This window comes from Amblyomma mixtum, chromosome 3 (genome assembly GCF_055824585.1).
Source record: "Amblyomma mixtum isolate Tamu chromosome 3, ASM5582458v1, whole genome shotgun sequence".
Taxonomy (NCBI): domain Eukaryota; kingdom Metazoa; phylum Arthropoda; class Arachnida; order Ixodida; family Ixodidae; genus Amblyomma; species Amblyomma mixtum.
In genome coordinates this window covers 152,793,422-152,807,097 of record NC_143014.1, presented here as the reverse complement: position 1 = coordinate 152,807,097, position 13,676 = coordinate 152,793,422, and the positions used below count along the sequence as shown (strand labels likewise).

Here is a 13,676-nt window from a genome sequence, read left to right as displayed (position 1 = left end):
TGAGTGATCCCAATCCCTCTGGCTGCTTCTGGATTTTGTGCTGCGGTCTCTTTTTCTTCATTTCCAGTCTGGAGCTTTGTTCTTGTCAAGTGTTTGCTTTCACAGTTAGTTCCGGGACTGAAGGAATTCTAGCAAGCAAGAAATACAGTTGCATTTATCCCCACCCACTACCAAATAAAGTTGTTCCGGCTATAAGGCGATTAGACACAAAGGCCTGGTTCCAATTTTCCTAAGCGAAGCAACTGTATGTATGTGTTGCTCTACCTGTTGCTTTCACTTGCTCTTTTTGTTTTTATTCTGAGCAACCTAGTTTTTAAAAAATTAACTTCTATTTACATTTTTGCCCCATGATGCGATCACTTAACTTTGGCACCGTTGCTTCTTCTTACGGTGAGAGCGTTCCATATTACAGCCATTGTTCTATACAGAACTATTTTCGCGTTAACTACTGGTGCATCAACTGCTCTTGCTAGAAAACAAGCCAAGATAAACTATACGTGACTTTTGACTGTGCAGGTGTGTTAAGTGGTAATTCTTGCATGTGAAATAATATTAGCTGAAAAAAACAACCAGAAATTGCGTTTTGAAATGAACGCACGAAAAATTCCGCCGAATTTTCGAGAAATGAAATCGAAAAGGCCAACCCTAAATTATAATTGAACCGTGTTGTGCCAGCCCTTCCTCACTTGTTCTGTCGCATCGCTTAAAGGTGCACTGAAGAGGAATCTGAACTCGTCTTTTTGCCGCGGGAACTCGATCTACACGTTCTTAGCATTCTCAGAAACTGCGACTTATTGCCCTGTGTGGCCGATTTCCGTAATTAAATCGAATTAACGCACGGCTCCCGCCTCTCTTTTTGAATTCTGCCTCGTACGGTGGGCGGAGTCGACCAACGTGGGGAGTGCCTTTCAGCCAGCTCCGTGGAGGCTTTGCTTTCGCTTCATTTTGCTTTTTAGGTTTCCGTGAATAAATAGTTTCATTTGCAGATAATATAACCGCAAAATAAGCCCGCAGAAATAAAAATACGCGCGGACTATTTGCTTCTACGGACTACTACGTATTACTCCGCCGATGGCAGAGCGGCAAGCCGCCACGGGGCTGGGTGAAAGGCACTCCCCGCGTTGGTCGACTCCGCCCACCGTACGAGGCAGAATTGAAAAAAAAAGGCGGGAGCCGGGCGTTAATTCGATTTAATTAGGGAAATCGGCCACACAGGGCAGTAAATCGAAGTTTCTAAGAATGCTCGGAACGTGCAGATCGAGTTCCCGCGACAAAAAGACGAGTTGAGATTCCTCTTCAGTGCACCTTTAAGCGAAAGAAACCTGTAATGGAGAAGCGGATATTTACGTTCTCATTGCGCAATCCGTACATTGTTTTTTTTTTCTCTATAAAATCCCGGAGTAAGTCGAAGGATTCGCGAAAGCTAGTGCATTGTCCCAGTGAGAAACGCGTTCTTTCACTATGGCTCACTCAGAACTAGAACTTGCGGCTTTCATTCAGGCTGACTTCTTTTAAAAACCGTAGCAGACAACGTCAGGGCGTCGTAACTTTTGACATTGCACTCGTTCTGCTTTAGCGAGTCTGCGCCGCCATTTATGACACGAACAGCTGGTGCGAATGACCCACCACCAGGCGGTGCGAGGGTGACACACAGCGTTACGAACAGCCAACGAATGGGATGAACTGCCTTCCCTGTCTTCGATTGTTTCGTGGATGATTGTGAAAACATATCACTGGGCAACTTGGGTTCAAGAAACTTTCCTTTCTATTTATTCAAGTGAACCTGATAATCGTTTTGGCTGCGCAAGAATATAAAACTATCTGATGCGTCGTATATACGCGCATTGCAGCCTTTACTACAGTTTTACTTTTTGGCCACAGTGTAGGTGCCTTTCGTTGGCGGCCTTTTGGGGCTATATTTATTTATTTATTTATTTATTGTACCCTCAGGGCCAAAGGCACTACAGAGGGGAGTGGGTTAATTAGGATAAAGAACAATGAATATAATACAGTGAAAACAGGTAGTACAAAATAAATTTTCTCCAGATTAAAACAAACAACATTCACAAAGCGTAAATAACATAAAATCAATGTACATAACAGAGTGGAAACAGATATAACACATGATCAACTTCTTTCAGAATAAACAATGTTAGCTATTGCGTCGTGAAAGGTTTTGTTATCTGCAATGGCTGCAATATCGGGGGGAAGGCGGTTCCATTCCACAGATGTGCGAGGAAGATATGACTGAAAAGAAGATTTGGTGTGGCATGTTGGGATGCCAACCTTGTGGCGGTGATCGATGCGACGTGAAATGTATTCTGGGGGTGATATGAAATAGTCGGGAAGCGTAACGTGATGATAAAGCTTGTCAAATAGTGTTAGGCGACCAACTTTACGGCGAGATTGTAACGGTGGGAGTGACACGTTAGATTTCATGGCTGTGATGCTTGCCGTACGGTTGTAATTTGAAAGAATGAAGCGAACGGAATTATTTTGTACTAGTTCCAAGGAATATACAAGGTTATCATGTGTAGGGTCCCATATTGATGCTGCGTATTCTAGTTTAGGACGTATAAGTGTTTTATAGAGTATAAGCTTAAGAGATGAGGGAGCGGCTGAGAAATTGCGACGTAAGTACCCTAACATGCGCTAACATATGCTTCCTTTGGTAGCTTTGGCGCCTTCATCATGGCTTGCCACCAAAGCTGTGTTGGCCAGTACTCAGCAACTGATTGTGTACGTTATTTGCGTGCGCTAAAAGCTTGCACAGGACTTCACAGCCATGGCAAACTTTGAAGGGCGTACATTGGAAGGCTACAGGTCTATTCTAGGCTGATTGTATCTCTTTGTCGTATATATACATGCGTAGCTTGAGCAAAAATTTGTTTTATGAAGATGTTGCTTGCAACTTGCTCACAGTTCGCGAGTCATGTGGCCGGCTTTCCGCTTCACGCATTTGAATCAATATTTGTGCCTTCCGTACCGAATAAATGTAGCGATGCCGCCTGTTCCTTTTCTGTTTGGCCTGACTGACAGCATTTGTTGACATAATAGCCCTAACGACGAAAAAAACACCACTTCATCCAAGGACCTCAATCTAATTTTGGGGAGCCGTTCGCCTTTACGAAATTCAGCCCCGCTGGAGTCGTAATGTCCGAGGATGAAAGAGGATAGAAGGATTGAGAAACCGCAGTCGCGGTCATTTGAAAGGAGGGCCTTGCCCGTGTCTTGGTCATTTCTGTAAGTGCCGACGTTATTTTGTCCAAGTACCCGAATGGCTGCGGCGTGTTTGTGGGTATCATTTACCGCGGAACCGCGCCTTCAATGGCGGTGTGTGCAGCAGGAGAGGGCCTCCGGGAATGAAATGTTGAAAGGCGAGCGAGTCCTAAGTAAACGGCTCGGGTCTGCGTGTTTGAGGTTCCTCGTTTAAATGGAGTCCATCAGGTCGGTATACTTTACGTTCTGACATTTCCAAAGAGCGTGCTAATTGAAAAACTCGGGCTGATATCACGAACCGAGTTCGGCAACTGCACATGTAAAGCCTGGATTAAGACCTGCAGCGTGTGGAAAGTTGGAACCTATCTTAGCAACAGAGGCATACCCGTGCGCGACGAAAAGGGTTGTATTCCCTTGGCTCACATGTGAAGAAGGTTGTAATATAGCCCGAACTCTTATTTTTTAATGTGTGAAGAAATGTTTAAGAAGCCTCTGTAAGTTGGCTTCGTTGACACCACAGCCTGTACCCCACGTTTCATCAGAAAGCAATCTCAGCAGCATCGACGTGGGTGTTCGGGTGATGCCGGCATCCGCGCACCGTGGCTTGTTTGCCGGCGACTGTTGCACGCAGCCCGTCTGTTTGTCGCCGGCCTGTCGTCGCCGGAAGTAGAAAGGCGTGCGTGACCTGCCCTCGGGAAGCGGGCCTTCTCTCCAAACAGAGAGGACGGCTGGGCCCGGCTAGCTGCTGCGAGCACGCTCCCGGTTTCTCGGCGGCCATTAACTTGATGGAGCCCAGGGAAGACTTCATTATTTCCCCACTGGTTCCGACCTTCCCGTTGGCCGCTCCTTGCGAGGTAGCTTCACTTTGTGTGCCGTCGCGCCCGTGTAGAGGCGATGTTTTGTGCCGGCCGGTCTCTCCGGGACGATTGGTTTTAGGGCTAACTCGAGAGTATGCGCGAAGATGGATCCCCCTCCACTGACACGCATCTGGCGGCAGCGCACGAGCCCGCCACCGGCCACCGCTGCACTGGCCCTCTCATTAACGGCCATTTGTCCCGAGTGGCAGTCAGGCACCGCCGTCACGCCTGTGTTTGCCCAGCTTTCGTCGCCCCGTTTGCTTTGCTCGGCGCCTGACTGGGAGTGCGTTACACCGCACTACTCCATCCTGATATATCAGGATGGAGTCCTGATATATATATATATATATATATATATATATATATATATATATATATATATATATATATATATATATATATATATATATATATATATATATATACGCAGAAAAAATTCTTAGGACGAGGTTGGTGATACACAAAAGAAAACAGAACAGACGTGGTGAACGAACACTATACTTCTTGACATTTCGGCCGGGTACTGGCCTTCGTCGGCAGAACTTGAGCTGCGGGCAGTCTCTTAAGTTTATATGCTGATGTTATCATTATCGGCGCTAATGACGGTAAATATGTAAGAAAAAACAGCAAGCTAAAATGGGGTCCAATCATGCAATCGCAAAGGCGCTAAAGTTGCGCATTAGAGGTAATCTAAAATACCAAGGGAACATAGACACGTGGTAAACTTACAAGGTGCAGAATATTGCGGAGCACACACGTGCGTAACAGGAAGTAGTACAAAAAAAGAAAAAGTACACGAAGCGAAGCTACATTCTGGGTGATAATGCGCAGACTGCGATATTTAGGCATCCAGTAAAATGCATAAAACCACGCGAAAGGGCAGTGAATCACAGTGGCACGCAGTCACAATACACAAACCTTGTCTGGTCGCGTATAATGCGTTTTATAAACGCAATAAAAGACGCCAGTCGCGTCGCCGCTTTTCTCAAGAAGCTAGTCACAAAAAATGGGGCGATTAAGATAGGGAAGTTCGATTACCTACGCTTATACCTCACCAAACGGCTTCAAACTTGTACATTTAAAATTGTTCTCTGACTTGTCGGTTGCTTTTAATGGCGGCTTGTAATTTATCAAATCAGATACCCGAAACATTTACATACATTAAAAGCCACCATCTAAGAATCTGGATTTCGATCACACTACGACTGAGAAGTCAGCGATTCATTTTTAATTCACAAGTCTAAAGCCCTTTCGTCAGGTATAAACCAAAGCATAGGTAAACTGTCTTGCGCCTATCTGAATCGCCCTATTTTTTGTGACCAACTTATTGATGGCAGCGCGGGGACGTGAATGGTATGTTTAATTCCGTTTGTAAAATTCGTTTACGTGATCAGACAAAACTTCGGTATTGCGATTGCTTGCCACGGTGATTCATTGCCGTTTTGCATGGTTTTATTCAATTTATTGGATGTGCACACATCGCAGGCTACGCATTATCATTCATCATGTAGCTTCGCCTCGTGTCCTTTTTCTTTTTTTTTTACCGCACCCGGTACGCATGTGTGTGCTCCGCATTATTATTCTGCCACCTTGTAAGTTTGCCACGTGCCTATGTTCTCTTGGCATTTTAGATGATCTCTAATATGCAACTTCGGCGCCTTTGGGATTGCATGATTTGGGCCCCATTTTAACTTGGTGTTTTTGCTCACATATTTACTGTTATCGGTGCAGATAGTAATAACGTCAGCATATAAATTTAAGAGACTGCCTGTAGCTCAAGTTCTGCAGACGAGGACCAGTACCCGGCCGAAACGTCAAGTGCAGCGTTCGTTCACCACGTCTGTTTTCTTTGTGTATATATATATATATATATATATATATATATATATATATATATATATATATATATATATATATATATATATATATATATATATATATATATATATATATATATATATATATATATATATATATATATATATATATCAATTAGCTTTAAGGGATAACATATTCAGTAATATTCTAAATCGAACAACAGCACAAAATAAATAAATTAATTAATTAAAAAATCCCCTGTGTGCCCCTTGGTTTCTGTGGTTGTTGGCTTCTCTCACATATATATATATATATATATATATATATATATATATATATATATATATATATATATATATATATATATATATATATATATATATATATATATACTGCCACTGGTTAGCATCGGTAGCGGGCTTTGGCTGCTTTGCGAGAGTAGAAAGGAAAACGTTTTATGTTTCAGGGGGTTTAACGTCCCAAAGCGACTCAGGCTACGATGGACGCCGTAGTCAAGGGCTCCTGAAATTTCGACCACCTGGGGTTCATTAACGTGCACTGACATCGCACAACAGTACACTGGCCTCTAGAATTTCGCCTCCATCGAAATTCGACCTCCGCGGCTGGTACCGAGCCAGCGCCTTTCGAGTAAGCAGCCGAGAGCCATAACCACTGAGCCACCGCGGCGGCATTAGAAAGGAAACGAAAACTGGGTGTCGGCATGGTGCACCTTTTGTTAGATCTCTTGAGCCATTAGCAGAGAGCGAAAAAAAAAAAAACTTACCAGACGTTTACGGCAAATGCAGTCAATTAAGTGGTTTTCAGAATAGTGGTAAAGAGGGCTAATTTGGCGAAAAGTTCGCACTGGTGGTCGCGACTGGTTTTTACTTAGCGGCTCTGGTGTATTACAAACTTGATTTGCCTGGCACTTTCGGCTGTGGATTCCTTGTAGCGACCGCCGCATACGTCCTGTACAGCACGCGAGCTGAAGCAGACTTTTGCGTAAGGCTCTTTACACGCGACTTCGTCAATTAATGGCACAGCCATTTCAGCGTGCGTGGCACTTCAGCTAACCCATTACCGCCGTTCAATCTCTGACTGAAAATAACTTGGACATAGGCCCTATTTCACAGTCGACTTCAGCGGACATGTATGGCCTTTGTCAGAAGTTTAAAGCCTAGGGGATTTGCTTATCAGCCGTGTAGTGGGGCTCCTGTAACATTCGTGGAAGTCCTACCCGCTGGAGGGGGCAGGACAAAAAATACCCTTACCTGCAGGAGATTTCGTCACTAAGGGTTCATTGCACGCCACACGGTGTGGCTCGGAAGCAAACCCCTTGGGCTCTGAGCTTTTGACCAAGGGGTTACATGTACGCGTATGTACTACATGCATCTACTGTGTGGAACATACGTGTATCTCGCACAAAGGTCGCACAGCGCATGGGTTCCATTCGCCTTCTGGTTGCAGTGCACATTTCTTAGTCTACGACCTCCACAGGAAGGGTGTCGGAGAACGCTGCGCCTTTTCAGTGAAAGCCAGTGCAAAAACTCTCCTTCAGCGGCCAGCCCCGACATCATCGCGAGGAACAAACAATGGCGTCTTTCTTTCCCTGCTCTCGGCCGACGTTTATTGCCCCCGGCGTCGCGACGGAGCAGTCTTTCACCTCGCTCCGGAGCAGCGGGCGGTCGTCTGCGGCCCAAGGACCGCGCGAAAGGAGTTACGCCAGGGCAGTCAGTCTCCGGCGCAGTAATTACGAGACAAGATGGAACCGTTACTCGCCCTGACATCGGGGCTAAGAACCCCTCTGCTACATAAGGTGTGGCAAGACCCAATTTTAGGAGGCGCGCCGGCCGTCCCGGAGCTTTTGGCGCCGTGTCACTCATCGGCTGTCTCGCTCTCGACCGAGCCCTCGGCTGACTCACAGCGGCGCCTCCCCGCCGGCGCCGTCGAAGGGCACGCTGTGCATCTTCGTGCGGTTCGTGTACCGCGGCCATTGACCACGCAGTGCGTTCCTGGCGCTTTCGTCGAATCAAACTGAGCGCCGTGGACACGTTTCGTTTTCTTTGTGCCGCTTCTTCCATTTTCTTTCTCATTCTCAGATTTGCAATGTTTGCAAGCATTCTCTGATTTGCACGCCTCCTCCATCTGAGGTCCGGTAGTGGACGTAAATGCGTGATCTAATTAAAAGAAAAAACGGATAGGTGCAAGCAAGCTGTAAGCCATTTCTGCATCTCATAGCGCTCCGGGATAGGCCTGCTGGGCGATGTTTGAAGCAAAAATTTCTACCGCGAGATTTATATGCAGTGAGCGATCTTATTTGATAGATGTGCAATGCGCTCTTCATAGCTAGAACACTGAGTGGCCGTTAATTCTTTTGGCATCCGAAGTAACGCCGTGAATTTTCAGTGTGAAGGTGTCTTTTTTTTCTCTGCATGTTGTCTTTGTCAACCGTTTTAAAGTTGGTCTTTTTTCTTTTCTCGTTGCAGTTGATGCATTGCATTTTAGGCTCAGTGTTACGTAATTTATCATTTAGAACAGCGTGAAGAAACGAGAACTAAGCGAGAAACACGCACATAAACGAAGTGCTGACTATAAATTGAATTTTCATTAGGAAAGACTCGTGGGTATAGTTCGGTTTGGTTTATGGGCGTTTGAGTCCCAAAGTGACTCATGCTATGAGGGACGCCGTAGTTCAGGGCTTAGGAAATTTCGACCACCTGGGGTTCTTTAACGTGCACTGACATCGCGCAGTACATGGGCCTTTAGAATTTCGCCTCCATCGAAATTCGCCGTCGTGGCCTGGAGCGAACACCCGTCTTTCGGGTGAGCAGCCGAGCGCCATAACCACAAGGCCACCGCGGTATTGGGACTCATGGTTATAAAGCCTTCAAACCCAGCCTTCAAAACCCGTTTCAAAATGCTAAACGTTCACCAACTCGCCAAGTTTTCGATTCTGTTGTGTAACTCACGTTTGCTCATTCCATCAAGCACGGGTTCGATCCCGGCCTCGGTGGTCGAATTTCGATGGAGGCGGAATTCTAGAGGCCCGTGTACTGTGCGATGTCAGTGCACGTTAAAGAACCCCAGGTGATCGAAATTTCCGGAGCCCTTCACTACGGCGTCATTCATAGCCTGAGTCGCTTTGGGACGTTAAACTCCATAAAACCAAACCAAACGAAACCGTTCCATCAAGACAGTTTTCGACTCTGTTGTGTAACTGTCACGTTTGCTCGTTCCATCAAGCACGGGTTCGATCCCGGCCTCGGTGGTCGAATTTCGGTGGCGGCGAAATTCAAGAGGTTCGTGTACTGTGCGATGCACGTTGAAGAACCCTATAGGAGGTCGAAATTTCCAGAGCCCTTCACTACGGCGTCTCTCATAGCCTGAGTCGCTTTGTGACGTTAAATCCTATAAAACCAAACCAAACCAGACCGTTCCATCAAGGCAGCGGCTTCAAAACTGTCGAGTCAAGCCAACTTACGCCTTCAAGCAGATCCTCACAATTCACTCTTTGATGTCGCCCTTCTCAGGGGCGACATCAAACAACAAAATGGCAGGAGAGGGCCGTTCAATTTTACGCTGCAGTTACCCTCGTTATTGTACGGCGCGTCCTGCCTTTGGTGCATGGGCAAAGTTGCTTGTGGTTGCGGTACCTTCTAGGCTACCACCGACGATCGTAGATGTTTCGTGGCCAGTGGCATTTAGGGCTTCCTTATACGTAGAGGGTCGTGAAACGTGCATGAGACCCACGGCGGCTTGTCACGTTCGCAGACCAGGGAATCGTTCGTAGCTTTCATTGTTGCGACACAAGCTCGCGCTCGGCTCCCCGTTTTAGGCACGAGCAGCGGAGATCACTGGGTCGTATACGTCTTGCCGCGCAAGCAACCAGTCGGCTCAGTTCGAAAGGGGTGCATTCGCATAACACTATAGGACACTCCGTTCTCTTTCCCAGTCGCGGCGCCCTGTCACCTCATTCGCGAGATTTCGCTTCCAGTTCGCGCTTTGCACGAACTTTATAGCAAGACTGAACAAGAATAATTTGTCTCTAACTGTAGCTCATACATGGTTTCTCTCTCTCTCTCTTCGTGCTCCTGAATTATGGGACATGACGGGAAGAATATCTGCCATGTCAGAGGCTAGCTTGGTGTACAGTAGACTGCTAAAGTTTGCGGGGAAGAGACCTGCACTTGCACTGAATTTTCCGGCAGCCCTAGCGTACGGCCTGCAGTCAAGAGATGCAGTCTGAACTTGTTTGCGCACACTTTGTACGTCTCAATACCAGGTTGCGCGTCATATACTGGTGTAGTTTTATCAGGGGGAGGGAGGGAGGAGTCCTATTTGTCCAATGCATTTCTTAAACTTTCCTTGGCGAAAAAAAAATGTTTTTTTTTTCATGGTTTTTCGAAAGAAGTTTCTTGCTGAAGAAGGAGTGGGGGTTCCATACTTGCATGACGTCATGGTGGGGTGGGGTGAGGTGTGGGGTCCTATCATTCTTGAACACATTGACGCTTTTGATAGCACCGAAACGTTACAACACTGTTGCCTTATTGTGTTCGTTAAATTTTAACTCAGTGTTCTTGGTGTCCTTTCCTTTTTCTAACCTTTCTGTAATGTTTCAAATGAACGTTGGAATAATCTTTCCCGAACATAATTAAACATGTGAAAAGCATAAATAGAAGAAATCTCGAAAATGGTAAAGCGACCCTACACGAGCATGCAGGCCCGCCTTTTGGTAAGGTACTAAACTTCATCAACGTTTTTAAGGACCAACAACGAGTGCGACGTTTTAGCGCACAACACAGCACAACATGAACACATACGCTCACCCTCGAACGGATACCTTGGATTCAAGCTTATGTAGCAATTACTGAGGGGTGTGCCATAAACGATAGTGGCGAAATGATAATAAGCAATGCTTTCTAACATAATAATGTCGTTGTGTATGCAGTCTGTGGCAGGCACAAGTGAAGATCTTGATTTGATTTAATGGGGTTTAACGTCCCAAGGCGACTCGGGCTATGAGGGACGTTGTATTGGAGAACTCGGGATGACTTCGACCACCTAGGGTTCTTTAACGTGCACTGACATCGCACAGCACACGGGCCTCTAACATTCCGCCTCCATCGAAATGCTACCGCCGTGGCCGGGTTCGAACCCGCATCTTTCGGGTCAGCAGCCGAGCATCTTAACCACTCAGCCACCGCAGCGGCTTGCAGTTGAAGAGGTTTAGTTGCAAAGCACTGCTGTATGAAAAACTCCTATACTCTAAGAACAGTGGAAAAAGTTCTGGGACCCAGTGCTTGAAATATATTTGTCATGCTCTTTTATAGTTCTGATCCAGACCTTATAATAGCGGTTAGAAGTCTATTAAAAAGAGTTTATCTGGAACGTTAAAGTTATGTTAATGATACAACATATAACATTCTTCGTAAATTTTAAACATTATTATAACATTTAGAAGTCAGCATTAAAATAACATTTACTTTGAATTTTTAACATGTTTCGATATGACATATAACTTTATTTGTGAATATTTAACATTCATGTAACCTTCCATGTAACATAGAGCGTTACTGCAACTTACGTAACATTTTATAGCATTATTCTAATGGTCGGTGCTACCCGGAATGAACATTTGATGTGCACTTTTATTTGTGGATTTTAAAAGAGGAGGCGGTGGAGTGCGGTTTTTGGATTTAGAGGTTCTCATCGTCTATCGGTGCTAACGCTAGAGAACAGTATGGACAGGCAAATAATATTAAATACAACTGCAACACTATAAGTGATCAGCCTTCAGGCAACTAAAGCTGTACTACACGCTTCGTTTTTCCTGCGCTCTCTCATAAGTAAATGCTCAGTGAGTGCTGAAGTAGTGCAACGCCACCTACATTCTAAAAATTGAAAGAATCATGTATTCTCGCCCCTCGAGCCTTTTTCGCTCACATTATTGGACTAGAGTTCCTAGGAACTCTATATTGGACAGGTCTTTGGCGCCCTCTCTGGAACATTGCGAATACTACGTGCACGCGTGCTCTTCAAGTCTGGCCGCGGAGCGGCGACCGTGGCCATCATATCAGTCGGCCGGGAAACTTGCACCGCTGGCGTTTTTGCTGTATTAATGAGCCTCACAAGGCAGGTCGATACCTGACAGTCTCGTGCACGTTACAGTTATTTAAGTTCTTCCATGATTACGCAGCGGCTAAGCATTAAGTCTAAAGGAGTTTATTCGCACGTGTCGCTGCTTTCACGCTATTCGCACCCGTGTGTAAAGAGTCCAGTAAAAATAAACACTAACAATGAGTCGGTTGTCTCCAAGTCTCTTTGGATGTCTGGCCGCCATCTCTAAAATGCGAACACCTATTCAGTAGTGCCAAGCTGCTGAAAAGACGAAGGGACAGAATTAATTCGCATAATTAAAATTTCATCATCATTTGGTGAAACGAACTTGTTTACATTTCTTTTTATCCGCTACTGTCGTGTTGCTGGTTCGAGCAGATGTATTTCTTCTTTTGTCGCCACATCGGGGCTGCCATTTTAAAGCCATATCTGTAGCCTCGCCAGAGGGTACGTCATTAGGGATGGGGCGCACAGATACGAAAAAAAAAAAATCGAAATAAGCACTGAGTCAGTTTGAAGTGCATTAAACATACAAAGATTTTCATTATGAAAGCGCACCTGTCATGCGGTGAAGAAACATTGGTGGGCAGGTGATAGCAGCGGGTTCTTGGGAAGGCCGTTCCTGTCTGTAGCAGTTTAGGGTAAGAATGAGGAAGAATATATTATCGTGCGGTCGCATGGTCGTGATACTTGCTGCTGCTGGCCGGTGCTAAAACAGATGCGTGGCGGGGATGCGCAAATGTAAGGTTCTTGTCGTAGCTCAGAATAAAATAACTTAAGAAGCGAGCATAAACTAGCAATGCGGCGGAGATGTGCAAGAATTGGTGCGTTCGTCTGCGATTTTAAAAACGATATGCTGATATCGAAAGAGTCATGAGGGATGAATGATTGAATGTAGGTGCTCTCTTTTGAACTGCTCCAAGTCTGTTAGCGATGTATGCTTGTTTCAGAGACCAGATGGGTGATGCATATTCTAACTTTGACCTGACTGGTGATTTGTATGTAAGTGGCTTCACATGCTGAGATGCAGAGTGAAGATGACGCTTTAAAGCGTTTTGCTCGCGGATGATATTATGTTCGAATGTACAGTCTTTGCCAAAGCTATACAATCCAAGGGGTCTGCTTCTGAGCCCTACAGCGCGGCTCCTCTTGCATGCTCAGGGACACTAACCTAACGAAGGCAGGAGAAACTTAAGTCCTCAACCCTACCAAGATTAGGACTGTGAAATGTGATAAAGAGCCCGGCTACTTGGCTTAGAAGCAAACACCTTGGGTTGTATATTTTTGACAATGACTGTACGTATTCCATATAATGTCATTACAAAGGTGAACACCATAATACTTATACGGTTGGTCCGGGTCGATAGGAACGTTGTAGTTGGTGCAGGGCAACAAGAGAGGAGCATGACAACGGTGGAAAGACATGCATTTGTATTTTATATTGAGTGCCATTGGCTAGTCGTTGCACCAGTGTACTACCTGATTTATGTTATCTTATAGGGATTGTAGGCCAAGGTGGTAACTGACTGCTTTGTAAATAACACAGTCGTCGGCAAAAAAAACCGAATATGGCAATTTAATTTCTGAGGTAGGTAGTGGATATAAATTAAAAGCAAGAACTGCTGAGGGACCGATTCTTGAGGCACGCCTTTTTTTTTTCATTTC

The 13,676-nt window shown here is 45.4% G+C and overlaps 1 protein-coding gene across 6 annotated transcripts in view; it reads left to right on the top strand.

Annotated features, from left to right (window-relative positions):
- The window catches only part of LOC149352402 (uncharacterized), a 561,538-nt gene that overhangs the window by 522,096 nt on the left and 25,766 nt on the right, over positions 1–13,676 (top strand). The window lies entirely within an intron of this gene.